General features: G+C 33.0%; 1 protein-coding gene across 4 annotated transcripts in view; it reads left to right on the top strand.

Moving 5' to 3' along the window:
- The window catches only part of PXDNL (peroxidasin like), a 512,873-nt gene that overhangs the window by 318,256 nt on the left and 175,748 nt on the right, over nucleotides 1-18,869 (top strand). The window lies entirely within an intron of this gene.

Below are 18,869 nucleotides of genomic sequence, written 5' to 3'. Positions count from 1 at the left end.
TGAAAAGGAAAAAAATAAACTACACTGGGAAATAGGAAACCTGAATCCTAATTCTAGCTCTGTATTTGATTAGTTGAATGCCCTTGCATGGAAAACTTCTGTCCTTTCTTTGGGCCATACTTTCCTCAACTGAAAAATGAAGGTAATGGGTTAAATGACTTCTAAGATCCTTTTCAGCTGTATAATTCTACAGTAGCATTAAATAATTATTGGGCTAACATGCAATGGAACAAAGATGAAATTTAATCCAATTACTTAACGAATTTCATACTATATTTTTCAGTGATGAGTGATTTTGCATAGACTTGTGATTTTTCTTAAATAGGCAGCATAGATTTGAGTTAGCAGCAGTAAAAAATTTAGATTAATTACAGTCTCATTTATTATAGCTCTTTTTCTAGTCAGTGGAGATCAAGAACTTGTCAATAATATAAAATTGGTTGCATTTTCAAGTCTTTTTGAATTAACAGTTAATTGGGAAGAGTTGTTGTCTTTTCCCCTTTTTTTTATAGTTAGGACCAGATGGATGAAAAATCAAAGGAAATGTAATTTGGGCTTTGATTAATGTTGACTTTAATAGATTGTTTCTGGTTACTGTAGTTGTATTCTGAATTTATCACCATATAATGGCATAGCAATATCTTCAATTAAATAAACTCTTAAAGTTACAGAAATGTTTTTCAATGGTATCTTTCCATAATTTCACATTCTTTCCTAAATCCAAAACTGGCTCACCATCAACTATGTCATGCTGTCCCTTTAATCAATCAAGTGATCAATGTAGCCACATGTATTTATTAAATGCACTTTGCTGAATTCCAGGGATACAAGTACAAAAAAGGAATGTATCCTCCCTTTAAGCAGAATAATGAGAATCTTAAAAAAAAAACTAACAGCAAATAAAAAAAGAACAACCTTCCTTTACTGCCCCCCAAAGCCCCCTCCCACCAATATCAAAACATAAATCACCCTATCCATCTTTTTCCTTAAAAAAAAAAACAAAAAAAACCAAAACCAAATGAATACAGTCCCCTAAAATAATTCTACAAGATTTAAGATTTTTGGTTGTTGGGAAGCCACTTCAGTGTTCAGTCATGGAATAAGTCAACAAATATTTATTTATTAAGTGCTTATTATTGTTTTTCAGTTATGTTTGATTCTTCATGACCCCATTTAGATTTTTCTTGGCTGATACTGGAATAATTTACCATTTCTTTCTCCAGTTCATTTTATACATGAGGAAGTTGAAGCAAACAGGGTTAAGTGACTTGTCCAGGGTCACGCAGACAGTAAGTAATTAAGACCAGATTTGAACTCAGGAAGATGAGTCTTCCTGACTACAGGCCCAACACTCTATGGGATCCTTTTACTACTTAGCTGCCTTGCTTGGCATAGCAAACTATAAGCAAATTTCCTCTAGTGTAAGGGTTCTTAACTTTTTGTGTCATAAACCACATTGAACATCTAATAAATTCTATTAAATCTTTCTAAGAAAAACATTTTTTAATTGCACAAAATAATATACATGAGATTATGAAGAAAAAGAATAATATTGACATAGCTGACCCTGATGTCTTTTTTTCAATAAGCTGAGTACATAGAAAGATTTTAATTCTTTTCTGTGACCAAGGCCCCATTTAATATCATATGCTTACATAATAGGTCTTCAGAGTCTGAAAGAATTAATTCACTTCTGTAAGTACTTTGAGAGCTAAAAACAAAAACGAGCAAACCAAAAAAATAACCTCCAAATCAACCTAGAAATATCAGGGACTATTATGTAATTTTGGAAAAGAGAAAGTGTTTCTTTTATTTATTTTAGACAAATGAGGACAATGCTACTGTTTCAGAGATGTTAATATATTTTAACTAATTTGTAATCCTGGAATAGAAACATTACCAATAGAAATTATTCATGACAGTAATGGAAAAAAATAAATTACTTTTCAGGTCAGCTTTTTTTTTTTTTTTTAAATATTAAGACTTTTACTTTGTGGGAGAAATAGAAATGAAATCATATTCCAGTAAGAATATAATTTATCTCTCTTACTGTCAATATGCAGAAGTAAAAGTTTACTTAAATGCCATTTTACCTGTTGCATAACCAATTGAAAATTAACTTTATTAGGACAGATGATTTAATTTATATTTATCATCAAAAGAAGTTCTGTAGCATTTTTTTTTAATTAAAGGTCTGCTTTACATCTTGCATATCAAATATTTTACATAAACTGTCAAATTTAACATGGTTCTTCGGCACAGATTATAGGAATCTGGTCACTCACTTTCTTTATATTTTGTATTCTCAGGGGGATTCTCTAGAATTTACTTTTAAAAACTGCATAATTCATTCTCCTCCTGAAACTTATGATATATTATTTCACAGTCAGAAATAAAGATAAGAAATTCCATCCCAAACTGGTTACATTTTTTCTTGTTTTATAATTGAAAAAAAAAAAAAAGGTGTCATGAAGTACTTAAATTATAATGCTAAAATTCCACCTTTAAAGCCAAGTAATTGAAAAACTCCTTCAGAAATTGTGAAAGCTATTATATAGCTTTTAAAATATAATTATTTAAATGCTATAAATACTCCAGGAATAGAACCTGAATATGAATAGAATATGAAGAAAGATAAAGAAATCCAGTAAAACTGAGCATGTTTAATTTAATTTTGCTATTATGAATCTAGCATATAATATTTACAAATCAACTTTTTATCAATGTGTGGTTATAGGAGTTTTTTTCATTCTTGTGTTTGGAAGATTTTAGATCAATAAATTTCAAAGTGAGAATGTAGTACAGTGTGGTATAGTAAGTAGCAGGAATTAGAGCTTTGGTTCCCCAGGAGTCTTTTTATTTTTATTTTTTCAAGTTGTTATGACTCCAATTTACCAGGGGAGTAGTAAATCACTAGTGGAACAGTGGAGTAAGTGTTTTCAGAACTGGAAGAATTAGGAAGACTCATCTCCCTAAATTCAGAGCTGGTTTGAGACATTAGCTGTATGCTTCTGGGCAACTCACTTTACGCTGTTTGCTTCAGTTTTCTCACCTATAAAATGAACCAGAAACCAGAGAAAGAAATGGCAAACCACTCCAGTGTCCTTAAAGGTTTTTTTTTTTTTTTTTTTTTTTGTTTAATTTGTACTTCTTTTAGTAGTGGTAATTTAAAGCAGTCTGGACTAAGGTTGTTAATAATTTGTAATTCTTTTTGTGAACTATTTGTCCATATGCTTTGGCAACTTGTGTATTAGTTTTATATATTTCTGCATATACATATATATATATATATATATATATATATATATATATGCATTTGTGCTTATATTCCTCATATATCTTGTTATTAGATCCTAATCAGAAATATTTAATGCAAAAACTTTTTTTTTTTTTAACCCAGTGAACAGCTTTTCTTATTTTTTTGCTTTTCAATATTACTCAATCAAAATAATTTATTTTGCTTTTGTTTGGTTAAGGAGTCTTCTCCTAATCATAATTGTGGAAAGAAGCAGTTTTTTTTTTTCTTTTTTCTTTTTGTTTTAACCTTCTTTAATTTAGGTATTGTATTCAATCATTTCCAGTTGTATTTTGCTCTTTGTGATCCCACTTTAGGTTTTTCATAGCAGAGGTACTGGAATGGTTTGTCATTTCCTTATCCTGCTCATCTTACTCATGAGGAAACTGAGGCAAACTGGGTTAAATAACTTGCTCACAGTTAGTAAGTATCTAAGGTTAGATTTGAACTCAGGCCCTCCAAACTTCAGACCCTGTACTCTATCCATTGCATTATCTACCTGCCCCACTTAGCACCAATAAGTTTGTGGTTTTGCAGATTTAGAATATTTAGTCTCATGACATGGAATCTATCTATAAATGTCTTGACCAGGATGTTTTTAGTCTGTTTCCTTTGATTTTCCTATTTTGTTGTTATATCACTATATAGTTATCCCTTCTACATTGGGCTCCTTTGAAATCATCTCTTCATAGGGGAGAAGTCTATTTTTTTTTTCTTTTTCTTTTATGGAGTATTTACAGTAACTTATTATAGAATTTGGATTAAATATTTGGTCATAAGTTATATGTAGATCAATGTTTTAGTAAATTATACCTTTTCTGTGTTGTATACTGACCGTGGCATGTCATCTGTAGCTTCTGTAAAACTACCAAAAGACTTTCTTTTAATTTCTTATGCTGAGCCATGATATATCAAAACTGTGATGGAAAAAGTCACAGAGTGGAAAGGATAAGTATAATTGCTTTACTGAGATTATAATCCAACAAAGCAAGCTCTCAGATCTTTTTTTTTTTTTAAGAAGAGACAAATAGCTATCTAATCGTGCCTCTCCAAATTTTATATTTGATAAATCAATTTTTTGAACCCCAGTATAAGTCTTTATACTTATTCCTATTGAATTTCATCTTAACAGTGATAACAGAAGGCATTTCTTAGATTTCTTCTAAGTGCCAAGAAGCTGTGCTCAGGTTCTGATAACATGAAAACAAAAACCAAAACCATTCTCTTCAAAGAACTTATATATACATATATTTTAACTAGGAAGGATGCTTATTAAATGCAAGTTAGTGTTCTAGTCTCACAAGATACCTCCTTTTAAAAAAATTCTGAATCTATATAATATATATATATAATATAACAATATGTTGATTATCTCTAATGAACTTGATAATCATGCCATTTTTGCCTCATTAAAATTCCTACTTGAAAACTGAAACTTATTAAGTAATAAAAGTAGATAAATACCAGACATTTATATTATGAGTTCTTTGCCTACCTGATTCCAGAAGAACCCTATGAAGCAAGTACTATAAGTGTCATATCTGTAATGTTTGGGCTAGCTCTCTGGAGAGCTTCAGGATTAGTTAGAGTCAGGATCAAAGTCTTTGGTCTTTAGGTGGAGAATGAAGGAGGCAGGCAAGCTGGCATGTGGCTCGTCAAAGATGGATCCTGGACTCTGGAGTCTGGAGCCTGAAGTCTTCCCTAGTGAACATGCTGCAGCAGAGAGACTCTGACTCTCTCCCTCAGCCCTCCAATTCTTCCCTACAATTACCTCACCCCACCACATTCAGCAGGAGCCAATCTAGAAGAGAGCCATTGTATCACCATATATGTATATGTTTATAGAACCATAATCTCACATTGAGTAGGTATTTAGCCTTAAGTACTCTGCTGTCTTAGATTCAAGTACACTTTTTCAGAGTTCCATCACTCTGCAATACCCATTTTAAAGATTAAAGGGGAAGTTAAATAAATATCTTGTCTAATGTCATTCATTACTTAATGTGTAATATGGGAATTAAATTTGTTTCACTTTTTTTGTACTAATTCTTGATTATGTCACTCCTCTTTCCAGTTTTTTGGTATGCTTCTTTTTAAAATCTAGTCCCATTAAAGAATTTTCATTGTTTCTTTATGTCATTTTTTCTTCTTTATTTGGAAAGTTAATGATAAATTAATAATGAAAATTAAAATGAAATGACACTTTAAAAATTTCCCATTTCTTGAGCCATTTTCCCTTGTGGAGTCCCTGGCTATGTAATTATACCTCTAGTTTTTCTGACATTTTAAAAATCAGTTTTAATAAAGTCTAGCATTATTTTCTTTTACTATTATCAACTGTAAGATAATATGATTGGTTGAAGATCTAAACTCTTTTTTTTTTTAAGCTTTTTATTTTCAAAACATATGCAAGATCTAAATTCTTAAAATAGTCATGGATGGTTTTATTGTATGACAAGTTGGAAGACATTCCTCAGTGGAGTGCCTCTTAGCATTGTTCAGCATTTTTATCAAGAAAAGTTTAAAGCTACAGTTGGTATGTTTACCTAATTTGTAGATATCTCACAGCTAAGGTGAATAACAGACACACTGAATGACTTTCAGAATTCAAAAAGTTCTTGATAAGATAAAATGTTAGATTGAATCCATTGAGCTGGAATTTAATAGGAGCAAGTTTACTCCAAAACTGTAACATGAGAGAGGAATTGCTAGCTTAGCTTTTTATCTGATAAAAACTGAGGAAGTTTAGTAAAGAACAAGTTCAATCTGAGTCAGAAAATGTGACATGGCAGCACAAAAAGACTAAGGTGTTCTTATTGTGTTTTAAAAGAGAAGAGATTACAATTCTGTTGCTCCCTGACCTGGTCAGACCACATCTTAAGTGTCATATTTAGTTCTAGAAAGGATGTTAATAATTTGGAGCATATGAAGAGGCAATTTGATGGTAAAGTAACTAAAATGAGTTTGTATTAGAAAAAGTCTGAAAATTTTCATGGAGAAATGATATCAAGTGGAGATATGATAACTTGAAAGTACTATGTGGGAGAAGTCAGATTTCAGATTTCACTTTGATATAAGGAGTTTAGAATTGTCCCCAAATAGAATGTAATGCCTTGGAAGATAAAAGAAGGCATTTTTTTTTTTTTTTAGGACAGCTCCTTCTGACTAGTCTATGCTTAAAGACTAGTTGACTTTGAGGAGAATGTGGTAAAATGTCTTTTCATTCAAGTATGGATTGGGCCAGATTACCAAAACTGTATTATTTTCTCACAGTCTCTGCTTTTCCCTCCCTTTCTTTTTCTTCTGCCTCTTTCCTTTTCCCTGTCTCATTTCCTTTGTTTCTGTTTCTTTCTGTTTCTCTCTTCCTTCCTTTCCCCTCTTCTCATTTCTCTCCTTTTCTCTCCTGCTACCTTTCCTCTGAACCTGTGATTTCAATAGCATAGATAATTTCTGATGTGAAAAGTATCTTCTCCAGTGCAGATTGGAAACTATTTTACAATTTATAAATTTATAATCTTTGAGAATCACCTAGGGGCCCTAAGTGAGGAAGCTAGGTGGTACAGGAGATAAAGTACTAATTGCGGAATCAGGGGAATCTCTTGTTACCTTGGATAAGTCATTTCACCCTGTTTGCCTCAATTTCCTCATCTGTAAAATGAATTGGAGAAGTCAATGACAAATGACCCCAATATCTGTGCAAACAAATCCAAATGGATTCTCAAAGAGTCAGACATGACTGACAAAACCATTACAAGAACAAATCAACAACAAAAGATCCACTGAGAAATTGACTTACCAGAAGTACCTTAAACCTCTTTTCATATATGTGAAAACAGCTTGCAAAACACTACATTTATTGGAACTAGACTAATTTTTTTACACAGGGTATTTCAAATAGGTTATTATGTCAGTCTTTCAGGAAGAGAGATAACTATGTATATTTACTTAAAGTAATACTGAACACGTGCCACATTCTTTCCTTTCCCTTCAGGAAATAATCTAATACTATTGTACCAATTCATCATATCCTGTGAATCATTTTTCATTGAAAATGGAAGCAATTGTCCTATCTCTCCTGTCCTTTTGGCAACTGGGTAGTAGTTGCAGTGTGACTTCTCAGCTGTTGAAGAAGAGAGAGCTGAATCAGCTAAAGAAGACCCACAGTTCTTACCCATATCCATATCCATATTGCAGTTCTTGTATTTATAAATATGCCCTAACTATGTCTCCCCCATTGTTAGCAAGGCAAAGGAAGAAGGTTCACTTTTCTTTGCTTCTATACCTACTTCCAGCTGGCCTTGAGGTTCATTTTATAAATACTGGGAATGGATTTGTACAGTTTAATTTGCCTTAAATATAACCTTCCCTAAGTTGGCAACATATTGTACGTGTGTGTGTGTGTGTGTGTGTGTGTGTGTGTGTGTGTGTGTGTGTGTAGGGGATTGTAGTAAGAGGGAATGCAAAAAGCTGGGCAGAGAAAGCCTGTGTTTGAATCCTGGCTTCAGTATTGTAGGATAATGGACAAGGCATTTAGCCTCTGTAAGCCTCAGTTTTCTTATCAAGAATATGCACAGTGCCTCATAGTATGGTGCGGAAAATATTCTACAAGCCTTAAAGCACTATATAAATGTGAATTATAATTATTGCATCTCTATTCACTCCATACACAGGCCTTAGCCACTAGATGCAATTGTATGTATCTCTCTTTAATTTTGATCTCTGAAAGCAAAAGCAAAATCCCAAATTTAGACATTCACATCTTGGATCATTTTATTCTTTCCTTCACTACATTCCATAGTAGTCTATGAGCATACTTCTACTAGAGGCCTTTCATGCTTGCTCTATTCCCAACATTATCTTCCTTTTTATAAGTTGTATGGATTATATCATCAAAGCTGTGTTCCTCTCTCTTAGTTTCAAGATCAATTCGCTGCCTACTTTTTTGCTTTTCTGACATCTCTGCTTTTCTTTTTGTCTTTTTTGGTTGACTGCTATTCTTTTCTTCTCACTATGAACTCTAGGACTTTTCTGATATACTCCACACCCTGTAAAATTATTCTAATACATACTTATTAACTCTCAGTATTGGTCAAAGAACACTCAAAAGTTCATGTGATTCAGACTCTATTTCAATTAACCTTAATTATTTAAAGACTCATTACCTGAAAAGGCAACATTTGCATTTGGGAAAAGTTTGAAGTCTTATGAATTTTTTCCTAATGCTTTTCATTTTTTAAAGAAATCAAACAAGAGCTTAGATTTTTCCTTTCCCCAGTTATATGAAATTGTACTGATAAGCCTTTCTCTGTAATATATACATATCTATATATTAATATATAGATATGCATACTTGTATACATATTATAAATATGTACATATACCTATTTTATTTATATATTACATATTTCAGAACATACTGCCTTATTTTTTATTGCATTATTAATGTATATCACATATATTGTGGAATCATAAAACAGAGAGAAAATCAGAGATTATCTCCTTTCCCATTTTCTTTTAGCATTTTCATTAAAGCATTTCCAGATAAGTGTATAACTCCATAATTTTGCTTTTATAGTATAGCCACTAGAATGGCTAGATATGTGTCTTTATAAGTATTCCATGTAAATGACATCATCATCATTTAAATTTTATTTTATTTTTAACCTATGCAATAAACAAGTCTATAGCATAATACAATAAAAAAGAATTTCACTGCAAAAAGAAAACTGCAAATCTATTTTGCACAACTTGCTATTCCTTTTAAATATACAACAAAATTATATATATATATATATATATATATATATATATATATATATATATATATATATATATATATATATATATATATTTCCTTTTTTCCCCCTTCTACCCTAGAGAACCATTAGGCACAAATAAGTATAGTTAGTAATCTAGTATAATGGCTATCTAGGCACTGAGGCCACAGGGTCTGAGAAATCTGTGCCACTGCTATTCTTTAACAGCCATTTGTGTTAGATCTAATTAATTGCTCTGGGATTGTCTAACTTTTCAAAGAGGTAATAAGGTACTCAGTTCTCACATTCATTGGTTCTTCACTATTACCTCAGTTATTCCAAAGAAAGCTATCAGTTAAAAAAGAATTTTAATTATAGAAATGGTTATGGGCTCAAAATCGAAGGACTCTCTCCAGAAAGGGAAAGATTTGTTTTTAAAGATATACATTATATAAACATTAATTAGTAGCTTATTCCTTCCCCATCAGTTCCTTAAAAAATAATAATAAATATTAGAGAATGATTAGAATATAATCCAGTAACTTACCTTTACTAGTATATTCACTTAGAATGCTAATAATCAGGCTTATTTGGGATATAAACAGTTTTTAGAAAGCTACTAATTAGATAACTTATATTTTACCTCCGCTAAGTATAGTCTAATCAAATATCAGAAGATTTCATTTCCCTAGGAAATTTTGCTTTTCAGTGCTGATATTTTTCTTTATTTGAAAACCTTATCTTCTTACAACAACTGTAACTTCAAACTTTGGTTTATTTTTGCTATCATTTAAAGACCTACAAGGACATTTTCAATTTCACAAAGTTGTTTCTAAAAGAAAGGTAATACAGTAGAAGAGACAAGACAGGCAAGGACCTCAGCTACTTACTTGGTTCATTGAGTCTATACTCTATGTGGGGAGCAGATACTCCAAGTTGCCATTATGATGGCAAAGACCCTCAATTGGAATCATGTATTCAAAAGTTGTTTCCATGAAACCTTCCAGCTGAACGTCATATTTTCTACCAAGTGTGGAACCCTGTATCATCACTTTTTCTGGCTCAGCAACTAACTGGGAAGACACAACACAGCAAGGATCCATATAGGGCTAGAAGCACGCAGAGAATGTCTGTATTTGCTGAACTTTCTCCTCAGCCTTTCAAAGATAAATAGAGAATATCTGTACTTGCTTTTTAGTGGGCCAGTAGTATGGGTTGGGAGTTGGGAAGCAATGGTTACAATGACATTTAGATTAGCATTTGTTCAGAACCATATATAGATTTACCTTTAAATACTCTGAGGTTCAATGATTTTATTATTGGATATCTTCCCCCCAATGACTCATATTGATACCAATCTATATTTTAAGAATTGGCATGGCCAAAAAATGCATCAACTTTAATCAGCACAGTGAAGAGACTTTCAAAAGTTAGCTGGAAAGGTAAAGTGGAGTTATAGGCATAAAATGTCACACAGGGAAAACTGCATTTGTCCCTAAAGGAACAGTTTATTAAACAGGAGAGTGACATACTTGGCCCTGTGTAAAAAGTTAGCATAACTTTATTTTTATTTGTTTTTGAGTAATCAGAGACCAAACTTTATTAATAATAATGAAGCTTAAAGAAAATGGGTCACTTAGCATGATTTTCACCTTCCATTCAGCTCCCTTCTCCCTGCACTCACCCAGATTATCCATTTGGCAGATGATGGCAAATTTACAATTATAGCTTATCTATCTCTATTGAAATAACTTTCCCCCATTTTCTATGGGGAAGCACAACTTTATTTGCAATCTAACTTTCTCAGAGTATAATTGTTTATTCTTGGCAATCTGTTTTCTATAAAATATATTTTGGTACTATATTGATGTACTCCATTCATGATGTCTCCTTTTGACAAGTTACTTTTAAATACTGACCAAGAGAAGTATTTTGTACAGATTATTTTGTACAGAGATTTTGTTCTTTAATACTATGAAATTTGAACTTTATATTTATTTTTTTCAAATGAAATTGATATCATTGATGATTGGTCCAGTCCATCTTGATAAGACTAATTTCTTCATTAGAAACTGTTAGATTCCTTTTTTTAAAAATCACATAGGCAATTGTTTGAAGAATGTTTGGAGGAGGAGAAGATTGATTTGTCTCTTTCAATAGTCTAGACAAGAAGTCATAAATGTATGAATTAGGATAGCAGCTATCTGAATGGGGGAAAAGGGAGACAAATATGAGAGTTAAGGAAGCAGAATACAAGGTTTGGCACTAAAAGGAGATAGGAATGGTGGTGAAGGGATAGTGAGAAATCAAGGATGATTTGTGATTGTAAATTTGAGTTATTGGGAAGATGTTGATACCCTTTTCTGAAACAAAGAAATTAAAGGAAAGAAAGGTTTAGGAGTAATGATAATGTGTTGTTTTGAACATAATAAGTTTGAAGTGTTTAGAAAATATCTCTTTGGTCATCTACAATTAATAAGCAGGTGCTAATGTATGAATGGCTGTCAAGAGAAAGACCAGGAATGGATATATAAATCTAGAATTCATATGCATAGAGGCAATAATCAAACCCATGATAACTAATGAGGCCATCAAAAGAAAAAAAGCTTAATGCAAAGAAATGATCAAGGACTAGCATATGTCAATTGCCACTATTGCACTTGAAGAGTTTTCAGTTAGGAAGAACTATTAAAGACTAGCCTAAGCTTTGAGAATCTAAGAATATTACAGTGCCACTAGAAGGAATCAGAAGAGGATATTAGTGGAGCTGTAGGATTATGCATGTGTATGTAGATGCCTATTTAGTAAAGGTTATTTTATGATGCTGAATAGAAACAAGGAATCAAAAAATCCATTCCTGTTATTTTATATTGTACTGATTTGGTGATTTTATCTTTAAACTACTTTAAAATCCTTCATAGGTGATATATAAAAATTGATGGTGGCATTTAAATAGATTTTAAAGTTTAAAGTTTGCAAAGAGTCTTCAAGTGCCAGCTGATTTGATCCTCACAACAGACCTGTGAGGTAGATACAATTATTATCCCCATTTGATAGGTGAGGAATTGAGGCACAGAACAATTAAGTTAATTGCCCAAGATAAGCTCTGTAATGAGTACCAGAGGCAGTATTCAAATTTGGTCTTTCTGATTCCAAGTCCTATATTCTAGCCACACTTAAGTTCATTGTTCAAGAAAAACAACAACAAAAATAATGAACAGAATAATTATTATATTAAATATTAATTCTATCTATACCATTTATTGACTTTAAAATCACATATATTTAAATATATGATAGTTTTCTTGACATTGCTGATAATGCATTAATATCACATTGATTATGGTAGTTTAATAAAATTTTTCTTGAAATATGGTGTCAAAACTGCTATTTTACTAAACAAAGATCCTACACCCAGATGTTTAATTGTAAGATTCATTTGTTGGTCTAATAGAGTATTCCTAAAGACTGTTGTGAATCTAAGCCATGCCAAACTTTTCTAAACCCAGACCTGCTGAAAAAAGAGAGAAAGGTTTTAGACCAACATAAGTCACAATGAATCTTTGGGTCAGTAATAGGAGAGGTCATCATTAGTTGTTAGCTGACTGGTAAATCATAGATAGATGGAAGGGGAAACGAGGGCATCTAGGTCCATTCCCTCTTTTTTACAGTCGAGGAAACTAAGACCCAGACAAGTAACTCCTACCAAATGACACAGGTGATAGAATTATTGGCAGAATCTAAACTCAAGACCTTTGATTTCAAATCCAGCAATCTTTCTGTGGCAGGGTGCAGCTGACTTGAAATCTGGATTAATAAAATTTTAAGGGGGGGGTCACTGCTATGACAATGTGTTCTTCCCTTGACTTAAGTTTTTATTGTCAGACAGACAAATATTTCCTTTCAGAGCCTTCATTTTCTATGCACATATAGCTCCCTGCTCTGAGACTTCATTAGCCACTTTCTTCACTCTTTTTAGGAAAATGGATTGTAGTGCTTTTAAAGACTATTATTCAACTATTTCTCCACCTAACTTTACTGTTAGATAAAGACAAATACAGTTCATTTTTTTTTGTATTCCACTCTTAAACTAGATTAGGGTTACCAAGACAATTCCTAGATGCAGTGCATTTATTTTTATTCAGCTCAGCAAGTGCATGTTGAAAGATAAGTCAATATCAGTAACTAATATCGCCTGAAAATCATTCTCCATCTACTTTTTTGTTTTTTAATTTAGGCTATATATTCTTATTTGAAGTATTTTGGTTACATTTGAAAGCTATCTTATCTATTGTTCCTTCTGTCCTATAGCATTGGTGATAGTATTATGGGTGAATATTCATTCACTAGACAGTGGAAATCACATTGCTGATGCTCCAAAAATGGCATTCTCTCACAAAATATTCTATGTGAAGTAAGACTGGATTTTTCATTCAGGCTAGAGAAGGCAAACTTGTCAGATGACTCCTAAGTATTTTTTATGGGTAATGATTCTATGATATTGTCATGAGAAATCTAACTAAAGAGATGCAATTACCAAGGTAATATAACTCAATCATATCTCAAAGTTTCCCAAGGAAATCAGATATCCTTTTTGAACACTGAACCATTATAAGTTCAGAAAGTTTTTTATTTTTGAGGTTCTTGCCTAAGTTTTCAATTTATACTATAGATGATTTATATAGCCTTAACAATTCATCAGTTTAATGTATAGCACTTTAGCTACAGCGATTGGAGTATATAGGGTAGGTCATGAAAGTGTCAATTAACTTCATATAACTTAGTTTTACAAGTATGAAAAATGAAAATAACAATGTTTAGTCATTCATATATGGAATTTTTGCTATTAATTTATGTAAGATTAAAATATTATCCTCCTTTACCCCTACCTGAACTCCCCCCCCAAAAAAAAAAAGTACTTGGAACTATCTCAGTTGGGACTTGTCACTCATATGAATATTGACAAAGATACAATAATGCTCCACTTAATCTTTTTTCTATCATGAGTCCCTTATGCAAGAGTGAGACCAGAGAATTAACTGGCCTAAAATCATGCAGTAGTAAATGGTTGAACTTAATCCATTCCTCTGGCAGTCTGGTGAAATTTATGAATCCCTTCTCAGAATAATATTTTATTGAAATACATAAAATAACATAGATATCATTTGAAAGAAAACAAATTATATTGAAGAAAAAATTATTTTTTCTCATTCAAGTTCATGGACCCCCTGAAATCTGTTCCATTGATTGGCCTTTTAAGTATCTTTGGACACCAGATTAAAACTCCTGTTTTAAACTGAAAAAGAAACTGAAGGCAACATGCAAAAACAGTAAAATAAGAAATATAAAATCTAAGATTTTCACAGTAAAAATAATTAAAAGATTAATTTTTTAAAGGAATTTCTTTTAAAGTCTGAAAAAATTTAGAGTAACAGCAGACTAATGGATAAAGGGAGGGTCTCAGAGTCATCTTGATCTGGCTTCTAATTCCAGTTCTGGCATATGCTGTTATTTTGACCCTGGACAGGTTACTTGGTGTCTGAGACAATTAACTAGAATTTCCAAATTACAGAGCAATTGCATATCTCTATTGATAAATGGATTTTTTTCACCAGGAATTCCCTAAACCAATAAAAAGCACAATTCCACTTTCAGAGCCCAGTGATTTGCTTTGCTTTTCTCATGGGATAAAGTCTGCTCCTGTACCTTTTTTTCCCCACATTCATTAGAGGACACTCAAATACCAATTATTTTTCTCACAAGGTATTAAATTGGAACCCATCAGAAAAGGTGAGAATGGTTGCTCTTCTGTTCTTGATGTTGGAATTGGCAAAATGTATTTAGGGGAACATATCATTCCAACAACTAGTAGTAGGCACTTTTCAGTCTACAATGAACTTAAGTTTCTCTTTAATAAAGGAGAATGCATATTCATGAAATATTATATTTATGAAAATGTTAAAGGACACAGATAGTTTTTAAATACATATAAAGAAACAGTTTTCAAATGCAAGAAAGTAAAACTCATTGTAATAGTCTAGAAAGAATTGTATGGATCAACATTTGAACATTGCTTATAACTATGGCAACCCAGAAAAAAATGTATTTTTATAAATGAATTTTGAAATGTATGCATTTTTTCCTTCCTGAATTTAGTTGGCTTGCTATCTGATTATAGACTAGCAGACAGAATGGTCTCCTTGTCTTTATGTTCCAGATAATTAAGAAAAATATGCAAACATGCTTATGACTAATGCTGGCAAGGTCTCGACAGTAAAAAAAAAATAATTGGTTTGTTTTCCTTTTTCCTATTTGATAGAAGTGCTAATAAGAGACTAAAGTAATACAAAGAAGAAAGCAACCAAGCTAAGAGACTTAACTAATCCATACACTGGAAATTCTCCCCCTTGCAAAGTGGAAAACTACTTCTAAAAAATTCATTTATCTTTTAAACATACAAACAGACACAAAACTGGAAAGCCAGTGTGAGGCTTTGAGATTCTTCATCAGTTTCAGGAATAAGGGCTGATAAAGGACATTGCTAATGATGACTATTTAGTTATGTGACTTATCTTTGGGTCGTTTAGACTTATCTTTCCATATTTACTCTTTAGCTTTCTTTAGTTGGATTTAATCTGCATCAGGTAAAGTTGAAAAGAGGTCCCAGAAGACAATCTTTTGCTGACAAACACCTCCTCTGTACTGATGGCATAGTTTTATTATATGAAATCAAGAGCAGCCTTAAGCAGCTGACCTTGTGGCTAATTATAGTAAGGGATCAGTTTAGCATCTATTTTATTAAAACTTAAATTATTATATTTGGTAGTCATTCTTCAAGAATTCATCTACTTAGGTGTACACCTCATCCTGGAGGACCCATCAGGATGCAATTTTGTTCAAAATAAAACATTCTGTAGGGACCATATGATGTACATTTATGGTCCAAGAAACTGATTTGTAACACCTGCCTCTTAATTTGTTTTGGCTAAAATGGTCCCTTGTTTGTTTTATGGCAAAGAACTCTGGGATCTGAACCAGCACTTCACTAAATTCATTAGTAAATTAAAACTTATTTCTTGAGAGAAAATGTGATCCTGTCAATTAAGTGTAGCATCCCTAGTTTGTTTTCCCATTGGTATACATTGGAATAAGGAAGGAGGAGAAAGATTATGCTTTATTTTGGTATAAAGTACTCTTTCCTCCTATGTAGTTGGATGACTATAAGTCTTTGAAAACTACTTGGAGACCTATAACTTGGGCAAGTAACTTGCCCATCATCACAGAACTAGTTTTTTTTTTTTTTTTTTCCAGAGGTAAGTCTTGAAACCTTGACTTCCTGAATCCACAGGTCTTCTATGCTACCTTGCCTGTACCTATAGGTTATACTATGAGAAAGTAATATATCAGTCTCTTAGGGTAAGAAATATAGAGTATTAAGTATTTCCTATAGAATGTAAACTCTACCTCATAGAAATCTCTAAAGCGTATAACGTAAATAGTACTTCAGACACTTATCAAGTAATTCATCCATGACTTGGCTGAGATCTGATAAATCCAATTCACATCCATGTTATGGTATCATTTTTCTGATGCCATGGTCCTCTTTGAGAACTAAGGACAAACAACAAGCCACAAGCTTGTTTGAGACAGCTGACTCTTGAGAGATATCTTCAAATATATGAGTTAATCATCTAATCCTCCAGGTTATCTAAGATCTATATCTACATTAAATTAGAATATCAGAAAGGTTGCTTCCAAAAGGGGGGGGGGGACTTTCACTGAGATTAAATGTTATGCTTCAACTTTTATAAGTCATGATATGAGAAATGTCCATTGGAAAAGTGTATCTTTTGTAAAATTATAGATGAAGGTAATGGGCATTAGCCCATTATAGTACTTAGTTAACTCCTACTGAAAGTCTTATATGATTTTTCCTAAAATTGTCCTTCATTATCCAAGACAACTATGACATCAGTGAATTGGTACTATGACATCCAAGTGAATTGAATTTAAGTGAGAAGGAGATGTGACAAGCTGTGCTTTTTCTGAAATGGTAAAAACAAAACAAAACAAAACAAAAAATCCAAAACACCTCTTTCTAATTGAAATGCTATTTCATGTCTAAAAATAGTGACATTTTCCTGGTCTAATATTTACCTATCCAATAAGTTATTTATGTCCTACTCATATTATTCCCACTTGGTTCTTTCCTGTTTCTGCCCTTTCTCTCTTAACCCCCACTATTGTAAACCTCTATTTCTGTCTGGCAAATTCCATTTTCCTGGTTCTGTGGTCTCTATTTTTTAAACTATTGGTTGTATTGGAATAATCCTTACAAGAATTTTCAGGAAGTTTGGAATGAGACCTACCTTCTTCCCTCTAATTCGTGGATTACATGCCCTCTCTGGTCAGTCATTAGTTCACCTAAGTAGTCATAACCACTAAAGAGGTACTTGTCCCTTCTTGGAAATTCTGACTGACATCTCAATCCTTTGTCCTTAAAGACAGGAATTCAATCAGCCTTGCCTGAGATGATCTTGAAGCTTCCTTTAAAAAAAATACCTGGACTATCCTGACTGTGTAGATGGTCTTGATGAGAATTAGATAAAGGAGTACCTAAATGAAATTAGGTAATTGAGGTCTAGTGGCAGGTTCGGGGTACAAGAAGTCAAATAGAGCTCCTCTGCAACCCCTTTGGATTCGGTGCAAGGATAAAGAGTTAAATGAGGTCTAGTAGCGGCACAAGAGTCCTCTATAAAGGAATTTATAGACCCGAAAACCTAGATTGATAAAAGAAGTTTATTGTGGGATTTGGAAGTAAAGTTTAGTTAGTAAAGTTGAGGGTAGAGATAAAAAGGCACTGGAACCACAGGTCCAGTGGGAAGAAATCCTGACATGGCAGGCGTAAGGATGCCATGTTGGGAACTCTGCAAACAGTGGACTCCAGTTTATAATTTGAAGGGGCTCGTGGGTGGAGTCCCAGGTTGGCTTCTGGCTTGAGTTCTAGCCAGGGTTAGAATTTGCTAGGTGGGGGTTGGGAAATCTGAGCAGATCATTAGAATGGGGGCTGGAACAGCCCAAGTTGGCTCAGATCCCACGGGGGCTGGGAGAGCCTGGCTATCTCCCATTGGAATTCAAAAGGGTGCTTTGTGAATCAAAGGTTCTAGCTTCTTCAGCCATGGGGGTTAGGAATCAGAAAGGAATTTTAAAGGGACCACAACCCGAATCAGTTTTACTCTTAGAAAAGATGGACTCATGAGCATTTCAATGAGAACTTGATAAAGCTATGCTCCAAGTCCGTGGAGCAGCTTCTTGTGTGACCATCTTTGGTGTCTCATTTTTGGCATGACCTAAAACAGGCCTAAAGCTTGGTTTTTCCTCCAAGGGTCATTTGGATATTTATAACATCATTTCCTGGCTATACAAAATTATCAACTTAAAAACTCAAACATGGAGAAATATGTTCCCAGTTTTCAGCCCGTCATCCTCTGCAATTGCCTTGGCAGGCAGGGCCAGACCCAATGATTTTGAGGGCCTGCTGGCCAGACATTCCCACCCCTAGTCTAACAGAATGGCATGGAATATAAGATTTTCTTTCTAGTGATGTCCTGGTTATATTATTGACTTACCTTACCCAGTTTTGCTTTGGAAGTATCTGTTCAATGAACTGCTCTGATTACAAAGTATTAGAACTTAGTGGGCTTGTGTGTGTGTGTTTATCTGTGGGCTGCCTTTATTTTCTTTTCCTTTCTACCTTTGCTGAGATATCTCCATGTAAGCCCTATAACACCCCCCTTAATTCTCCCATTCCCCACTCC

The sequence above is a fragment of the Sminthopsis crassicaudata genome, chromosome 1, assembly GCF_048593235.1.
Source record: "Sminthopsis crassicaudata isolate SCR6 chromosome 1, ASM4859323v1, whole genome shotgun sequence".
Lineage (NCBI taxonomy): Eukaryota > Metazoa > Chordata > Mammalia > Dasyuromorphia > Dasyuridae > Sminthopsis > Sminthopsis crassicaudata.
Note: the sequence above shows the minus strand (reverse complement) of the source record. Positions and strands in the feature narration are given on the sequence as shown.